The sequence below is a fragment of the Odocoileus virginianus genome, chromosome 11 (assembly GCF_023699985.2).
Source record: "Odocoileus virginianus isolate 20LAN1187 ecotype Illinois chromosome 11, Ovbor_1.2, whole genome shotgun sequence".
NCBI lineage: Eukaryota > Metazoa > Chordata > Mammalia > Artiodactyla > Cervidae > Odocoileus > Odocoileus virginianus.
This window is the reverse complement of record NC_069684.1, coordinates 59,611,674-59,629,405: the sequence shown is the minus strand read 5'-3', so window position 1 is coordinate 59,629,405 and position 17,732 is coordinate 59,611,674. Positions and strand designations below refer to the sequence as shown.

Genomic DNA, 17,732 nt, shown 5'->3' with positions numbered 1-17,732 from the left:
AGAGGAAGTGAATCTGGAGTCCACAGAGGTGGGAGGGGGCAGGAGTGAAGAATGAAGGGGAGGAAGGGGCGCAGCTGATAAGTGTTTTGAGCAAGGATGATCTTCATGGGAACACTGAAAGAAAAGTTAATATTCCTGAGTCTCACTAGAGGAACATGAGGGAATTTGTGCTCACTGACAGATGCAAACCCTGTTAGGGAAGCCTGGATACAAAGGAAGCCTTGAGGAATATGTCAAGAATGGAAATGCTAATTATAAAGCAAAGGGAAGCTGTCATAGGTTGTGCATTGGTGACTGGTGTGTAACAGGGGCCCCATTCCAGCTGAGTGTTTCAAGCCCACAGAAGGAATGATAAGATAACCATGGGAAACATGATTTAAGAAAAAAAAAAGTCTATCAAAGATAAAGGAAAATTCTGGAATGTACTAGAAGTCAGTTTAAAACTTCTACAGAACTTTGACAGATAACTAAAGTACTTCCAGGGTCTAGGTAGGGGAAGAAAACAATACCCATCAGTTTTAGTGATGAAAAAAATAAAAATATGAGCCCTGTGAGTGAAGAGATGGTACAGCTCAACTAAACATGAAAGCTGTTGGGCACTTTTAGGACACTGTAACACCAATCCTACTTATTTTTAAGACTATATTTAAGGATTTTTAATGGAAAAAAATATAAGACTGTCACTGCATTCATATATGAGTTTCACCAGGGAATTTATGAGATATTGCTGTGATGGCATAGTACTTACCCTGACAGCACGCTTAGGCATGCCTGAAACACAGACACAATCACCTAGAGTGTTAATCAACTTGCTTAGTATGAAATAGCACTGATTCATCTTTGAGGGTACAAATATAACAAATCATGCTCTCCCCATATGTCACCAAAAATTTGATTCTGTGGGTGAATCCTTGGATATGTGTAATTCATTTCATGAGCTATGGCTGTGAAATATAGCTACTCTAATTCCAGGATGCATCACTTACTGTTGCCCTGTAATTATCCCTGGCTGCCTCTATAGAGTGTGAGCCTACGTTTCCTGTATAGAAAATACCGTGTTGAGCTACAAAACAGAAAATGAATGGACTGAGGTGTGGGTGTGCGCTGTGCTCAGTCGGGTCCAACTCTGCAACCCCATGGACTGTAGCCCGCCAGGCTGCTCTATCTATGGAATTTTCCAGGCAAGAATACTGGAGTGGATTGCTGTTTCCTACTGCAGGAGATCTTCCCGACCCAAGGATCGAACCCACATCTCTTGCTTCTCCTGCACTGGCAGGCAGACTCTTTACCACTGTGCCACCTGGGAAGGCAGGAAATTTAATAGGTCATGCTTTCTGATAGAATAGAACTCCTCATTTACAGTACAAAGAAGAAAGAAGCTGACATTCAGGAGCGGACGAGTCTTTCTCCAGGGTTACCTGCCTCAATTGGTAGCTCCTTCTGGGAGCCAGAAATCTGCCTGTGATCCTACACTCTCTTCTGTTTGGGTCCACATCCCGGCAAGAACAAGCCTTTTCCTTTCCATCAGCCACTACCATTGCTCTGACCCTCCAAGCCTCTCTTCTGGACAAGAGCTTCATAATGCACCTGGCTGACTCTTCATCGCTACTGCCTTCACAGTATCCTTCACAGCATCCTTCACAGCATCCTTCACAGCAACCGCTTCTCATCCTATCTGACAAAATCATTCCCCTGTTTATCTGCCTTTAATAGTTTCTTCTCACAAAAAGAATGAAGTTCATATGCCTACATACAGCAACAGGCAAGAAATTTCATGACCTCCACCCGGTGCTTTTCCATTCCCATCTCTCACAGCTTACTGGCATCCATTTACCCATCCTGATGAAAGCTCCAGGAACGCTGAATTCCCTGTGAGCCAGCAGAGACCTCGGGGCCCAGGCCAGTCCATCCTTCAGTTGTTCCCTGCTTCCTTGTTCATCTGAGGACCTGATATTTGCATTATCAGTGCTACTCAGGGCCGGCCGTCTCTGGGAAGCATTTCCTCATATCTTCAGTGTCAACTTTCTCCTCTGTCCACTTATAAACCTTTGGCTCTGTGCAAACCACACTGGTATTTAATTCCTGGTTTAAGCATATGCCTTCCCTTCTTTCTTGTGATTTTTCCCCCTCCGAGAGCAAAGACTATTCCTTACATAGCTTTCAAATTTCAACATTTTGTAAAATGCCATGTATAGTCAGCTGACTTTTTTGCTTTTGCATCTATACAGCCCAGACTAATTGGATAAAAATAACCTGGGAAAATTGGGGATGCACTTTAAAAAAAAAAAAGGAAGAAAAATAATAGAGCAGACATTAAAAGAAAAATTATAGAAGCTAATGTGTCCTGGGACAAAAATAATAAAATGCATTTGCTGGTGGTAGGTTTGGTCGCTAAGTCTTATCTGACTCTTGTGACCTCGTGGACTGTAGCCCACCAGGCTCCTCTGTCCACGGAATTTCCCAGGCAAGCATACTGGAGTGGCTTCCATTTCCTTCTGCAGAGGACCTTCCGAAGCCAGAAATCCAACCTGCATCTCCTGCACTGCAGGTGGATTCCTTACCACTGAGCCACTGCTGCTGCAGATAAGTCACTTCAGTCGTGTCCGACTGTGCGACCCCCTAGACGGCAGCCCACCAGGCTCCCCCGTCCCTGGGATTCTCCAGGCAAGAACACTGGAGTGGGTTGCCATTTCCTTCTCCAATGCATGAAAGTGAAAAGTGAAAGTGAAGTCGCTCAGTCGTGTCCAACTCTTCGCGACCCCATGGGCTGCAGCCTACCAGGCTCCTCCGTCCATGGGATTTTCCAGACAAGAGTACTGGAGTGGGTGCCATTGCCTTCTCTGGAGCCACTAGGGAAATCAAAATGCAATTATTACCTATGATATCTGAGTATTGCATCAAAACCAGAGGGGATTCCCCTGGTGGTCCTATGGTTAAGATTCCATGCTTCCAATGCAGGAGGCAAGGATTCAATCCCTGGTCAGGGAACTAAGATTCCACATGTTGTGTGGCATGGCCAAAAAAATTAAAAAAGCAAAAATTACGCGCGGCTCGCGCCTGCTGAACTGCAGATCCGCGCTGCAAAGTTGCGAGAGGGTTTGGGGCTGTTTCCCTTTGGATGACCAGGAAGGGTGAGGCCCCCGCGGTGGCCCGGGGGTTGGGGCTGAGGGTCGCGGGCCCTCAGAGCGCTGCGACCGGCCAAAAAAAAAAAAAAAAAAAAAAAAAAACGCAGCCCCTGACTCCAAATTCGGGTGTCAGAGGGTGGCAGGCCCACGTTCCTGGGAAGGCGGGGTTCCGAGTGGTCCCGAGTGGGGAGGGGGTACAAGCCCCGAAACGGGACCGCTAACAAGGTGGTCCCAGCCCCAGTGAGCGCCACGCGGTTCCCGGCATCCTACTTCTCTACTCTCGAGGTTCATCTCCCAAACGTTTTCTTCTGGGAAGCTTTCTGGAGCCGCTCCTGCCCTCCCCGCATTAAACGTCATTTTATTTACTTGGAAGACCCCTGTCATTAAGGCAGAACCCCAGGGGGCAGAAGCCAGGTGGATCCAAATCCAAATTGTCGGGACTCACATTTGCCGTCCGGGTCCGGAGTGGCTCCTGGGAGAGGCGAAAGGCCCACCCGGCAGGGGTCGGTGGCGCAGAGTCCGCGGGGGCTGCAACTGGCGTGGAGCGTGGCGGGGCCCAGAAGACCCCGGAACCTCGCCAATACTGCGGGCCTCTCTGGTCGCTGCGGACACCGCCGCCCAAGCCCCACACCTGGGTGGGATTTGGAAGCTGGGCCCCTCGCCGCCCTTCCCAGAATTCAAGCTTGCAGTGTCCGCAGGTAGTGTTTGCCAGCCATCTGCAACGGGATAACTCCGAACACTTGTTGAAAATCCAGATTACCTGGACCTAGATCGGAAGCGGGGGGGCGGGGGAAAAGAGAATCTGAATTTTAACGACGCATCTTGGGAGATGTGTATGCTAGATTTGGGGGTCAGGAAATAAAGCGGAAGAGTTTAAGTGTCCCGCTTTGTGCCCATAGCTCTCGGTGCGTAATAGCGCTCCTGCAGAGCGGCTACCACGGAGAGGGAACTGCGGGAAATTTCCCTGGACACCGCCGACGCTGACAAACCCAGTGTCCCTGGGCCTTTCCAGTTCTCCTGGCAGGTTGATTGCGACTCAGCATGTCGGCTTCAATGAAGGAATGCCTTCAGCTTCAGCTGCTGGAGATGGAAATGCTGTTTTCTATGTTTCCTAACCAAGGAGAAGTAAAACTTGAAGACGTCAATGCCCTGACAAACATAAAGAGATACTTGGACGGCATAAGGGAGGCGCTGCCACCAAAAATCGAATTTGTGATCACCCTGCAGATCGAGGAGCCCAAGGTGAAAATTGACTTGCAAGTAACCATGTCTCACAGCTACCCCTATGTAGCGTTGCAGATGTTTGCACGGTCACCAGAACTTGATAGACAGCAGCAGCTGCTTCTCAACAGAGGCCTCACTTCTTACGTCGGGACTTTTGATCCAGGGGAGCTCTGTGTGTGTGCGGCCATCCAGTGGTTGCAGGACAACAGCACCTCCTACTTCCTGAACAGAAAGCTCGTGGACGAACCATCGACACAAGCAAAACCAGTCAAGAACACCTTCCTCCGAATGTGGATCTACAGCCACCATATATATCAGCAGGACCTCCGGAAAAAGATCCTGGAGGTCGGGAAAAGGTTGGACGTGACAGGATTTTGCATGACGGGAAAGCCAGGGATAATCTGTGTGGAGGGCTTCAAAGAGCACTGTGAGGAATTCTGGCACACAATCAGGTACCCCAACTGGAAGCACATTTCCTGTAAGCATGCGGAGAGTATTGAAACAGAAGGAGACGGGCAAGACCTGCGCCTTTTCCATTCTTTTGAAGAATTACTCCTTGAGGCCCACGGTGACTACGGCTTGAGGAATGACTATCACATGAATCTGGGCTAGTTCTTGGAATTTCTCAAAAAACACAAAAGTGAGCATGTTTTCCAGATATTATTCGGTATCGAAAGCAAAAGTTCTGACTCCTAGGAAGCTATGAAGAGGCCTCTGTGAAGAGGCCTACATAACTAAGCTCACTAAGTTATATTTCTATTAATAAGAGCAAAATAAAAGGACCAGTAGCTGGTTAGCATCGTTGGTGGGGAACCTAGCTCCAGTATTTTTCCCTGGTATTGAAACAAACACATAAGCCTTTTAACTTTGTAACAGTGTGATGGCAATGTTACCTCTATGTTCTGGTGTTAATTGAAAACTATTTTGTGGTAAACTAATAAAAGCCTGTCAGTCTAAAAAAAATTAAAAAAATAAAAAAAATAAAAAAGCAAAAATTAAAAAAAAAAGAATAACATAAAAAACAGGAATCCATCTGTTTAAATGTAGACAAAAAATATCTAAAAATTATGCACAAAGTCTTGAAGACTTTTAGAAAATGATAGCTGTATAGATTTACCCTCAGTAAAATAAAATACCTCTGTGTTATGGAAAGAGAAACAGTGATATATTGCTAAGATAATAAAGAACAGAAAAGTGATTACTGACTGTCTGAATGGGAGAACATAGTGCTTTCTGCCTGATGTGCCAAATAAAAAGGAAGTTTTATAAGGCATCACAAGAAATAAGATGCTCTGAAACTCTTAATCACGCAAAGGTATATACAGCAGGCTGAAGTTGTAGGAAGAGTCCCAAACCATAAACATCACATGAAATACAAAATTGATGAATAACAGGTAGAAGTGATGATAAAGTTTATTTAGCAAGAGAAGAGAAATAGCAATCCATCTGCTGAACAAAAGGTTTAAAAACTTGGGATGAGAGAAAGAAAGAGTGATGGTTTCATACATGGAGGAAAAAAAAGAATTTTCTGAACTTGAAGAGACTTAAATAGAGAATCCTAGGTTGAAAGGCAAAAGTAGGAATTTGCCTGTGGGGCCATAATGCCAGGACTGGTTTTGGGGATACAATGGAATAGCCTCACAAAGCGAAGGGTGCTGCTTCTTTGGAGCCAAAGGCAGGATGACCAAGTAGAAAGAGCTGGCCACCTACAATGAAAGAAGAGACCTAGACAGGGGAGCAGAGTAGAAACCTGCTGGCCTCATTCAAAAACGACATAGACTGTTGGTTAAAAGAAAGTTTCAAAGAATGCAAGGTACATAGTGTAGCGAGCAAAGAAAACACCAGGTATATAAAAGGGAACACTTTGATCTTAGACACTGTGAGAGAAATCCAATGATAAAGGCATAAGAAACTCTGATGCACCAGATGTACAAAAATAAGAGAGAAAACATCATTCTTCTTGACTGTCTACTGGGAAGGAGGAAAGAAACTTTTTTAAGCTCAGGAAACTCCATGCTTTTCTGAGAAAAGGAGTAAAATTTTTAAAGGAGAGTTCTGAGAGCACATTAGGAAGATGGAAATATAAGTAAGTGACAAGAGAGTATAAAAGGAAAATTACTATGAAGTATAATAGAGCAAAATAGGAAATAATTAATGCCTATAGAGAGTGATCTATATGGTCTTATGTAAGTGTGAGTGTTCTCAAAATCAGGTTTCTTTTCCCTGGATGGAAAATGAGAGGCAATGATGGTACACAGAGGCACGGTACCCAGAGGAAGAGAAAGACACTAGCCCTTCATCCCTCCCCTTCATCTCATCCTCTTATAATCACATCCTGGGAGACAAGAAAGCTGCAACATCCTTGAGTGAAGATAAAAGAAGATTAATATACTGAATAAGAAACTGAATTTTTTTAAAAAAATCTGAGTGTTTTGTGCATAAAAAGAACATGAAGTTTTTCTCTTAAGTTTGATCATAAAATTCATGAGGGGGTTCCCTCATGGTCTAGTGATTAAGACTCAGTGCTCTCACTGCAGAGACATGAGTTCAATCCCTGGTCAGAAAAGTAAGATCTCACATGCAGCACAGAGTGGCCAAAATGAATTTTTTTTTAATTAGTTGGAGGCTAATTACTTTACAATATTGTAGTGGTTTTTGCCATACATTGACATGAATCATTCATGGACTTACATGTGTTCCCCATCACGATTCCCTCTCCCGCCTCCCTCCCCATCCAATCCCTCTGGGTCTTCCCAGTGCACCAGCCCGGAGCACTTGTCTCATGCATCCAACCTGGACTAGTGATCTGTTTCACCCTTGATAGTATACTTGTTTCAATGCTATTCTCTCAGAATATCCCACCCTTGCCTTCTCCCATAGAGTCCCAAAGTAAAAAAATAAATAAAAACCATGAGGCCTGCCATAGTTTTTATTTAGTAGCAGGGAAACAATTTTCCTGCTGAATGCAATTTAAATGGAGAGTAGGAGACCAATATTACATTTCAACTATATCCCTAAAGTAGTATATATTAAATATACCAGTTAAAGCTATTCATTATTGGTGTAAGTGTCCATGGATATGTGTTTGTATATGTATATCAAATGAACCTGTCCACCTACTTTGTAGAAAGGCTAAAACCTAAGTGCCAGAGAAGAAAAAAACTAAGCATGAGCTAATGTAAGTTTTAGGCATTTAGTACCTAATTAAATCATGAAAATAAACATGAAAAAGGAACACTAACAAAGGAATTAAATGATTTATAGTCATAAGGCAACGTTAGAAATGTAGCAATTTCTTGTGATAATTTTTATCAAGTAATTCAAAGGGAGAGTAGATGGATTTAGAACAAAATTTCTCAAGTAACCTAAAAAGATTTTATAAGAAAGTCCAATTAGCTGAATCTGGAAGGAAAACATTATTTAATTATATTGGGGAGTGGGGTGGGGAAGAAACAAGGATTATGGATTCTGAGGACAGAAACACTGAAAATAAAGCACAAATAAAGGGCTAAATTGTGCATAATATTAAGAGAAAAATATTAATAAATAAATACTTCTCTAGACTATAAATGAGATGTTAAGGTAAGGGTGGATTGTTATTGATTCAAACCCCTCTCCCTCTTCTAGAGTGATTGAGGTTCACTGGGGGAAGCTACAAAATCAAGATCTGTTTTCCCAGATCTTCTTGCTATGGTCTGAGAACTGGGTGACATTTGATTCTTAAGCCTGAGGCTTTTAGAAAACAGATGTGCCTGCTCTGTGCTGACTGAAGTAAAGGATGACAAACCATCAGAGCGGATGAAGGAGCCACGAGACAGAATGAGCTTGAATGCCTGAGTCACCACAAGGAACTAAGCTGGAAAATCCCTCCTGGACCATCACAGTGAAGGTCTCAAGTTAGAGTCCAATATTCAAGAATCCCTGCCTTGCTAGTACAGTGAATAGGAAGCTATTAAAACATCTGTTTACAATCTGCAGATTCAACGCGATCCCTATCAAATTACCAATGGCATTTCTCACAGAATTAGAACAAAAAGTTTCACAGTTCATATGGAAACACAAAAGACCCTGAATAGCTAAAGCAGTCTTGAGAAAGAAGAATGGAGCTGGAGGAATTAACCTTCCTGACTTCAGATTACACTACAAAGCTACAGTCATCAAGACAGTATGGTACTGTCACAAAAACAGAAATATAGACCAATGGAATAAGAGAGAAAGCCCAGAAATAAACCCATGCACCTATGGGTACCTTATTTTTGACAAAGCAGGCAAGAATATACGATGAGGTGAAGACAGCCTCTTCAATAAATGGTGCTGGGAAAACTGGACAACTGCATGTAAAAGAATGAAGTTAGAACACTCCCTAACACCACACACAAAGATAAACTCAAAATGGATTAGAGACCTAAATGTAAGACCAGAAACTATAAAACTCTTAGAGGAAAACATAAGCAGAACACTTGATGACATAAATCAAGCAAGACCCTCTATGACCCACCGCCTAGAGTAACAGAAATAAAAACAAAAGCAAACAAGTGGGGCCTTATTAAACTTTAAAGCTTCTGTACAGGAAAGGAAACTATAAGCAAAGTGAAAAGACGAACCTCATAATGGGAGAAAATAATAGCAAATGAAACAACTGACAAAGGGTTAATTTCTAAAATATACAAGCAGCTCATACAACTCAGTGCTAGAAAAACAAATAACCTTATCAAAAAGTGGGGGAAATACCTAAACAGACATTTCTCCAAAGAAGACATACAGATGGCTAACAAACACATGAAAAGATGCTCAACATAGCTCATTGTTAGAGAAATACAAATCAAAACCACAATGATATATCAGCTCACACTGGTCAGAATGGTCATCATCAAAAAGTCTACAAACAATAAACACTGGAGAGGGTGTGGAGAAAAGGGAACACTCTTGCACTGTTGGTGACAATGTAAATTGATACAGCCACTATGGAAGACAGTATGGAGATTCCTTAAAAAAATTAGGAATAAAACCACCATATGACCCAGTAATCCCACTCCTAGGTATACACCCTGAGGAAACCAGGGTTGAAAAAGACACATGTATCTCACTGTTCATTGCAGCACTATTTACAATAGCTAGAACATGAAAGCAACCTAGATGTCCATCAACAGATGAGTGGATAAAAAAAGTGGTGGTACATATACACAATGGAATATTAGTCATAAAAAGGAATGCATTTGAGTCAGTTCTGATGAGGTGGATGAACCTAGAACCTATTATACAGAGTGAAGTGAGTCAGAAAGAGAAAGATAAATATCGCATTCTAACACACATATTTGGAATACAGAAAAATGGTAGTGAAGAATTTATTTACAGGGCAGCAACAGAGAAACAGACATAGAGAATAGACTTATGGACATGGGGAGAGAGGGGGAGAGGGTGAGATGTATGGAAAGAGTAACATGGAAACATACATTACCACATGTAAAACAGACAGCCAACGGGAATTTACTGTATGGCTCAGGAAACTCAAACTGGGGCTCTGTATCAACCTAGAGGGGTGGGATGGGGAGGGAGAGGGGAGGGAGTCTCAAAAAGGAGGGGGAGTCTCAAAAAGAGGGGATATATGTATACCTATGGCTGATTCATGTTGAGGTTTGACAGAAAACAGCAAAATTCTGTAAAGCAATTATCCTTCAATTAAAAAAAATTTTTTTTAATCTGCTTAAAAAAAGAAAAAAAAAAGAAAAACCTTCTATCAGATCAACTGAGTCAGAACCTCTGAGGAGAGGACTGAGGATCAATGTTTGGTAAAGACTTCCCCCAGTGATCCTAATGTGCAAACCTGAACTTAAGAACCACCCTGTTAAAGGCAGGGCATGCCCTTCCTCCTGACCTTTGCACTCTTAGACTGTGCAAACAAGGGCAGACCTCAAAAATGAAGAATTGTGGGTCCCTGAAATCTACCAGCTTAGACTTTTATAGATGATCTAAAATGGCTGTCATTTTCTAGCATAATATTTCATGTTTCTCTCACAGTAGCCCAATCTGTATCTTCACTCAAACACATACTTTGATCTTGATTCCATCACTGTCACTTATAGGGTATTCAATAACAGAGAAATTCCTTTACACTCTTCCACTGAGCTATTTCATCTTTGAAGATGGGTGCAGTTACACATTTCATACCCATTTAAGGAGTTATAACCGCTAAAAGATTCTGGAGCAAACATCAGGTACTAAGCTAAGTGAACCAAAATTGAATACTCTGGTTTGAATTTAACTTGACTGAACTCCACAACAACGCTTTTCACATATAATAATGTTCATATTTTATAAACAAAAGAAATTGGATCCCAGAGAGATTGAGAGAAGTCCCCAAGGTTATACAGCTAGTAAACGGTGAAGCTGGGAAACTAAGCAAACATTTTAGCTTCAGAGTCTCTGCTTTTATCAGAGGATCAATGAAATGAGAATTAAACTATGAAAGCACATATTAGCATGTTTATCACACAGTAGGCATAACCAAGTCTTTTCTCCTTCTCTCCTTCTTCTAATCCCCACTAAATACACAGACACACACAAACACACACACACAATTTTTTTTTCCCTTTGTGGCCATGAGATTACTTACAGTAAACAGGACGCTTCCAGGGAATGATAACAAGGTAGAAACTGAAAAGGCAAAGAGGGAAAGTTCCTTTGGCCTGAGCAGTCCCTTCATCATGTTTCTGTGTGACTCTATAGACCGTAGCCCACCAGGCTCCTCTGTCCATGGGATTCTCTAGGCAAGAATACCCCCAGCAGATCTTTCCAACCCAGGGATCAAACCCCCATCTCTTATGTCTCCTGCATTAGCAGCTGGGTTCTTTACCACTTAGGAACATCAAGTTGTTAGGGGAACCACTGACTGAAACCGCCTGGCCTGGCCAGACACCACAGTGATCACTTGCATGAGTTACCTTAAACAGTAGGTCCTGGTAAGGAACTTAAAACTAACAAGCTCCCACCAACTGGAATAATTCAGGAAAGTTCGAAAGGAGAGAGGAGACACCAGTTCATACATCCTAACAGCTTCCCAGAATCCTCGCTGGAATCCATCTTGGCTGACCAATGAGCATGCCACCAGACAGACCCAGAGTCAGAATGATTGGCCTGAAACAACCTGGAAACTAACCTTATTACCATAAAACCAGAGACTGCGAGCCACGTGGCGGAGCCGTCCTCCTGGGTTCCCTGACCCCGCTGCTCTCTACATGGGCACCCCTTCTCATTAAAGGGGCTTCCCTGGCGCTCTTGCTTTATCATGTGTCTCCTTGGACAATTCATTTCCGAGTGCTAAATTTCCGAGGGCCCACTCAGGCCCTGGAAGGGCTCCTCCTTCCTGCAACAAAATCTCTACCTAATGTGAAAAGGAGATAACCCACCTCCCCTGCCAATCTCCTCCAGCACGCCCCGCCCCCAAGATATGCAAAGAGAATTTTTATCTAGCATCCTAATACAACATGCCAAAATAAAATGAAAAGTCTTATCATTTATCTTTATCAAAATATCTTATCATTTATCTTTATCAAAATAAAATGATAAATCTGATGATAAATCGTTAGTAACAAAACAAACATTATAGTAGCAAAACAACACTGGAACTTTTGTTCTGCTAAACAAAAGTTCAAAACATTCACAGTAAGAGTAATCCGTTCTGGGGAAATATAGTTGAAATGTAGATGCCCCAAGGACAGAAAAATGTCACAAATTGAATGCATGCTGGAAAGAGACGTCCCTCCTTGAACAACATTAAATGGGAAAGACTGTCACGCACCAGACATGTAGACGGGAAAGATGTCCTGGTGGGGTAAAGAGGAGATGCGCTACTGGAGCATATGGTAATAAAAGACAGGATGCTAGAATACAAAGGAGGAGTGTGACTGACCCACATGTCATGAGAGATGACACCCTGGAGGGAAGAGAGGACTTCTCGAGAAGTTAGTAGGTAAAATACGGAATGTATTACTATCACCCAGACAGATGTTGCTTTGTGAATAGCTCTTCTGAGTCAGTTTACCAGGCTTCTTTCGTTTCCTTTCACAATGGGGGAGGGGGGGGGGGGTGGGGCCAAGGAATTACAAGGAAGCCTCCTGAGATCTTCCAGTCTCCCCAGCATTCCCCTTGTTTTTACTGAACGTGTTTAATAATTCAACACAATGAGTTTTCCAAATCTGTTAAGAACAGCAGAATAATTTTTATTCCAAGAAATGATAAACAAAGCCAGAAATATGAAAGTCTCCAAGCAAGTTTAGGAATATACAAGCAAAAGAATTTTCTCCAGTAATTGTTACGATGAAACACCTGCCATCTTGGCTTTAAGATATTGCTGAACCGTCTACTTCTTCATCCATCTTATGCACTAATGTTCACTGAACATCAGATGCATTTTTCAGTAAGTAAAACATTTTTCAGTAAGTAAAAATCTCCTTTATAAAACTTTATTCTTAGAAGGTGTTTGGGCTCAGATCTACTGTGAAGGGAGAACAAAAAATAATCAACGAAATACCACACTGATTGTGGTTCCAAGGTACCCCCAAACCATCAAAATTCCAAACTCAAATTATTTTCAAAAATTATTCATCTGCAAAATAACACATGCCTGCCTGGTAAAATGCTTCAAAGGAAATTTTAAACTCAACTTCTAAGCTGGAGAGGAATTGCCACTGATATTCTGAGCTTTATAAAGTCCTACCTGTGCCCAAATGTGATAAGAAGCCCACTGCTGAAAAAGTTGTATCCACAAACAGTACAGATTTTGGAAGAACTGTTTCGGGAGGTGCTGAGTCAGAGCTTTTAAAGAAAAACAGGGCTTCCCAGGTGGCAAAACGGTAAGGAATCTGCCAGTCAACCAGGCAACATAGGTTTGATCCCTGGTCAGGAAAACCCCTTGTAGGAGGGCCTGGCAACTCACTCCAGTATTCTTGCATGGAGAATCCCATGGCCAGAGGAGCCTGGCAGGCTTTAGTCAATGGGGTTGCAGAGTCCAACACAATTTAGCGACTAAACAACACCAGCAACAAGAAGTTAGGAGAGGGTTTGCATGCTGTCTGTGCCTCTTAGTACTTCTGTGATTACAGGCCAGCTACCCAATATTTAATTCTCAGTTTTATCTTCTGTAACATCAGAATCATAATAGTCTATACACCATTGTCTTTCCTAAGGATTAAATGAATTAAAATTTATACAGTGCTTAGAATAACCATTGGTATACACATTTGATATTACTATCATACGACCTATTATAAATACGTCCCCAGCCTGTTGCCCAGATATAGGTTAAATCTGAATAAATAGAACATCTTTTCTTTTAGTATTTTCAAAATATCAAGATACTGTATTTTCTCTATCAAAATAGCAAGGATTAAACAACAATGAAAATATTTAATGCTCTTAAAGCAATGGGAATGGTTTGGTAAGCTTTTATCTTCTCCCTCTGCTGGTGGGTAGCTATTTTGCTGTTCCCATCTTAGAGTCTAATAAATTACTTTGTCATATTTTTGTGGAGAAGAGTGGGAGAAAATAGACCAAAAGAAAACAGTGGTTACAATTTTGTAGCATGCACTACATGAGCATTATTTTTGCTGGTACAAAATTGGCTAGAATATGCCCCTAAAGCCTGTATGCAAATACTTAAAGCACAAGGTAGATATTTGTAGAATATCATAAGAGATGTAAAAAATGCTTTAAGGATTTGGGTTGGAAATGTTGCTTCCAATTGAAAGTAACTGCATCAAGTTTCAGGTGATCTTGGCATCTGTGCAAACCGGAATTTAGACTGTCAGACAATGGATGTAGAAAAACCTTTGGTAATACAAGAAAAGCCAGCAGATACAGGACAGCACTGGCCATAGTCAGCAAACAGAGAGCCACCCAGTTTGTCTGCAAAGTGATATATATGGACAGTCTTTTTTATGTCCCAAGTCATAACTGAAAAATCAAAGTCATATAGCCATGTTATATTGGGGTAGCTGTTTTTAAAAAATCAACAGACAAAATGATGTTTAGCTTTTTTTGTTTTTTAAGACTTTAAAATCATGAGATTTCAAATAAAAATCCCAATTCCTAGAACATTTGGGGCTGACACATACACACTGCTGCTGCTGCTGCTGCTAAGTCGCTTCAGTCATGTCTGAGACTGTGCGACCCCATAGACAGTAGCCCACCAGGCTCCTCTGTCCCCAGGATTCTCCAGGCAAGAACACTGGAATTGGATTGCCATTTTCTTCTCCAATGCATGCATGCATGCTAAGTTGCTTCAGTCATGTCTGAGTCTGTGCGACCCCATAGACAGTAGCCCACCAGGCTCCTCTGTCCCCAGGATTCTCCAGGCAAGAACACTGGAATTGGATTGCCATTTTCTTCTCCAATGCATGCATGCATGCTAAGTTGCTTCAGTCTTGTCTGACTCTGTGCGACCCCATAGACAGTAGCCTACCAGGCTCCTCTGTCCCCAGGATTCTGCAGGCAAGAACACTGCAATGGATTGCCATTTTCTTCTCCAATGCATGCATGCATGCTAAGTCACTTCAGTCATGTCCAACTCTGAACATACACACTACAGGATATAAAACAGATAATTATAAGGGCCTACCACAGCACAGGGAACGATACTTAGTGCTCTGTGTGGGAACAGAATCTAAAAAGGAGTGGGTATCTGGATAATTGATTCACTTTTCTGTATAGCACAAAGAAATACAACACTGTAAATCAACCAGACCCCAATAAATTTTAAGTAATAAAATAAAATTACAAAATTTCAAGTAAAAACCCCACTTTCTGGAACATCTAGCCTGCATACTGGCGGAAGTGGCTGGGTCCCCTTCGTGAACGGATGTGCTTCCCTGGCCGTCACCAGACTCATGGTGCCTCACGCTGAGCTCACCTCTAATGTCAGCTCTGCTCTTGACCTTCCCCAGGTGCTGGAGTCTGACTCCATAGGAGGACATTAGAAGCCTAGTGAACGGCTTCTAATATTATGAGATATTATTTCAAGACTATACTATCTTTGCCAGTTAAATAAAGGGGGGGGAGCAGGAAATGCATTCATTAGGTAATTCATCCCAGGGTAGACCACATCTAAGAGGGATGGCAGGGCTTCACCACTGTTTGTCACGGAGAGGGAGGGAACTGGTTGCTCATTTGGTTTAAAGAATTTTTTTTTTCAATTTCCCCCCTTAAATCAAAACCAGCTCAAATGTCATTTCTCTCTTCTTCATTCAAACATGTTTTTTCCTTCCCTTCTTTCAAACAACATTAAAAAGAAACACAGACTGTTCTTTCTCATGGTTCTCATGGACAAATAAATGTTCTGCAGAGTAGAAAGCTCTTTAAATGTTTAATTAATATTCATTCCATTAGCTTAGTCCTTTTCCCAGTCCATGATGCTAATACTTTCTGCCATGTATCAGATTAGTATGTTTCTTAATGCTCTTTAATGTCATTAATTTCCTTGTGATCTTGAGCTCTTGTTAAAAAATTTTTTTTTTCCATTTTCATTTTTAACCAAGATGCTGAGTTTCTCAAAGGGGCTGATCTAGGAGAAATTTCCTCCTGAGATTTTATAGTTTAAAGAATGTAGGGTCTTTTCTGTGTAGAAGGTTTCCATGTACAAAGGGCTGTGAAACATAGGAGATGTTAGATGCCTTGAGAACAGGAGTCTCTACTACATAATGATAGTATTTACTGAGCGCTTATAAAGAATCAGACCCCCTTCCCTTTGTACTAAACACATTATGAACACCTTTCCTCTTCACTGTGATTTCAGCTCCAGAATTTAAAAGGCAGCCACTCTTTTTCCCTCCACACTGTACAGATGAGGAATTTTAAGGTGCAGAACAGGAAGTAACCTTCTCAACACACAGCCAGCTGGGAGCCAAGCCAGACTTGGAGGCAGGCTGGCTCTGGCCGGCCACCTAGACCCAGCAGGCCATCTGCCTCCCACCTGTCCTGGGACACACACGGCCCAGCACGCAGGACGTGGTCCAAGAGCACTATCGGCTCCACTGCTGTTTCATTATCAAGGGCTCAGCTAAGTGTGAGGGTCACATGGGAAAAACAGAACTGTGAATGTACAGCGATCATTTCAGGTGGCAAAAAACATGATAAAACATGGGATGGTAGCTCCTCATCTATGGCTTTCATTTGCACATTGTCTTTTTTTTTTTATTTCTGGCTGCTCTGTGCAGCACATGGGGTCTTAATTCTCCAAGCAGAGATTGAACCTGCATCTCCTGCACTGGACCGCCAGGGAAGTCCCATTCTGACACTTTTTTATACTCATACACGGACGAAGTGTAAAATGTAAGAGATTCTTGTATCATGATTCTGTTTTAATCAACTATACAATTCTGTTTTTTAAATTTTCCAATTATAGACAAGTATAGAAAATTATATAATAAAGGTCCAGATTGTCATCACCCCAGATTGACTGCAGATAAGGTGTTTTCTTTATCTTTCTTGGTGAAATCAATAAGACGATGAAGATAAAGTTGCAGTGCCCTCTGGGGAACATAGCTCTTTTTCCCCAGCATGATCTCGTTTTCTTTGATCTAAGATGCTGGTTCACTGCCAAGAATGAATCCTTTTTCAGTCAAAGATGAATCTTCCCTCATAACTCACCTCCCCCTCCAAGAAACATATAGAAAGATTATCTCTGGAGCTGTCTGCAACTGCCTTGCTAAGGTCAGCTGAAACCCTGAATCGTCTTTAAATATATTGTTTTATAATGGCTTCAATTTCTCCTGCTATCCATTAGGATAACTTAATAATAATCTATTTTCAACCTTGCAAATACTCCATCTGTAATATTATTTATAAACCAGTATCTTTCAAGCCACGTTGCTGAAGACCTTGACATTTTTCCTTATTTTTCTCATAAAATGTTTTTTAGATTTCAAAATAGGTTCCAGAGAAATTCTCCACAGAAAGCCCAAGAACCAATAAGTATTCTTTAAGCCTCACACCAGTCAACAAAATCCTTTACTCCTATCAGCGGAACCGGCACATCTGTAAAGAGCCAAGTTTCATCTTCTCATCATCCCTTCTATATGTTCTGCTTCGGGAAAAAGGCATTTAAAGTATTAATATATAACCTCCATGCTCCCATCCCTCCTTTTTCTTGTTTCTGAAATGACCAACTATCCTGCTCCCTCCATACTCCCCTGCATTCGCTTCTAAAACTTTTCTCCTGAGTGTCCAGCTGCTGCTTTGCTTGCAGGAATAGCATATATTTTCTCTTTGTTGGTGTGTAGGACATAGTAACGAGCATAAACGAGATAGCATAAACGAGATCCCTAGATCCAGCAACAATTTCTACATCCTTGGGCTGCCTGGTTGTGGACAGACAAATACTAGAGCACC

The 17,732-nt window shown here is 41.8% G+C and overlaps 1 pseudogene; it reads left to right on the top strand.

Annotated features, from left to right (window-relative positions):
• The first annotated feature begins 3,899 nt into the window (after positions 1–3,899).
• On the top strand, positions 3,900–5,324 carry LOC110128342 (RWD domain-containing protein 2A pseudogene; annotated as a pseudogene).
• The last annotated feature ends 12,408 nt before the right edge of the window (positions 5,325–17,732 follow it).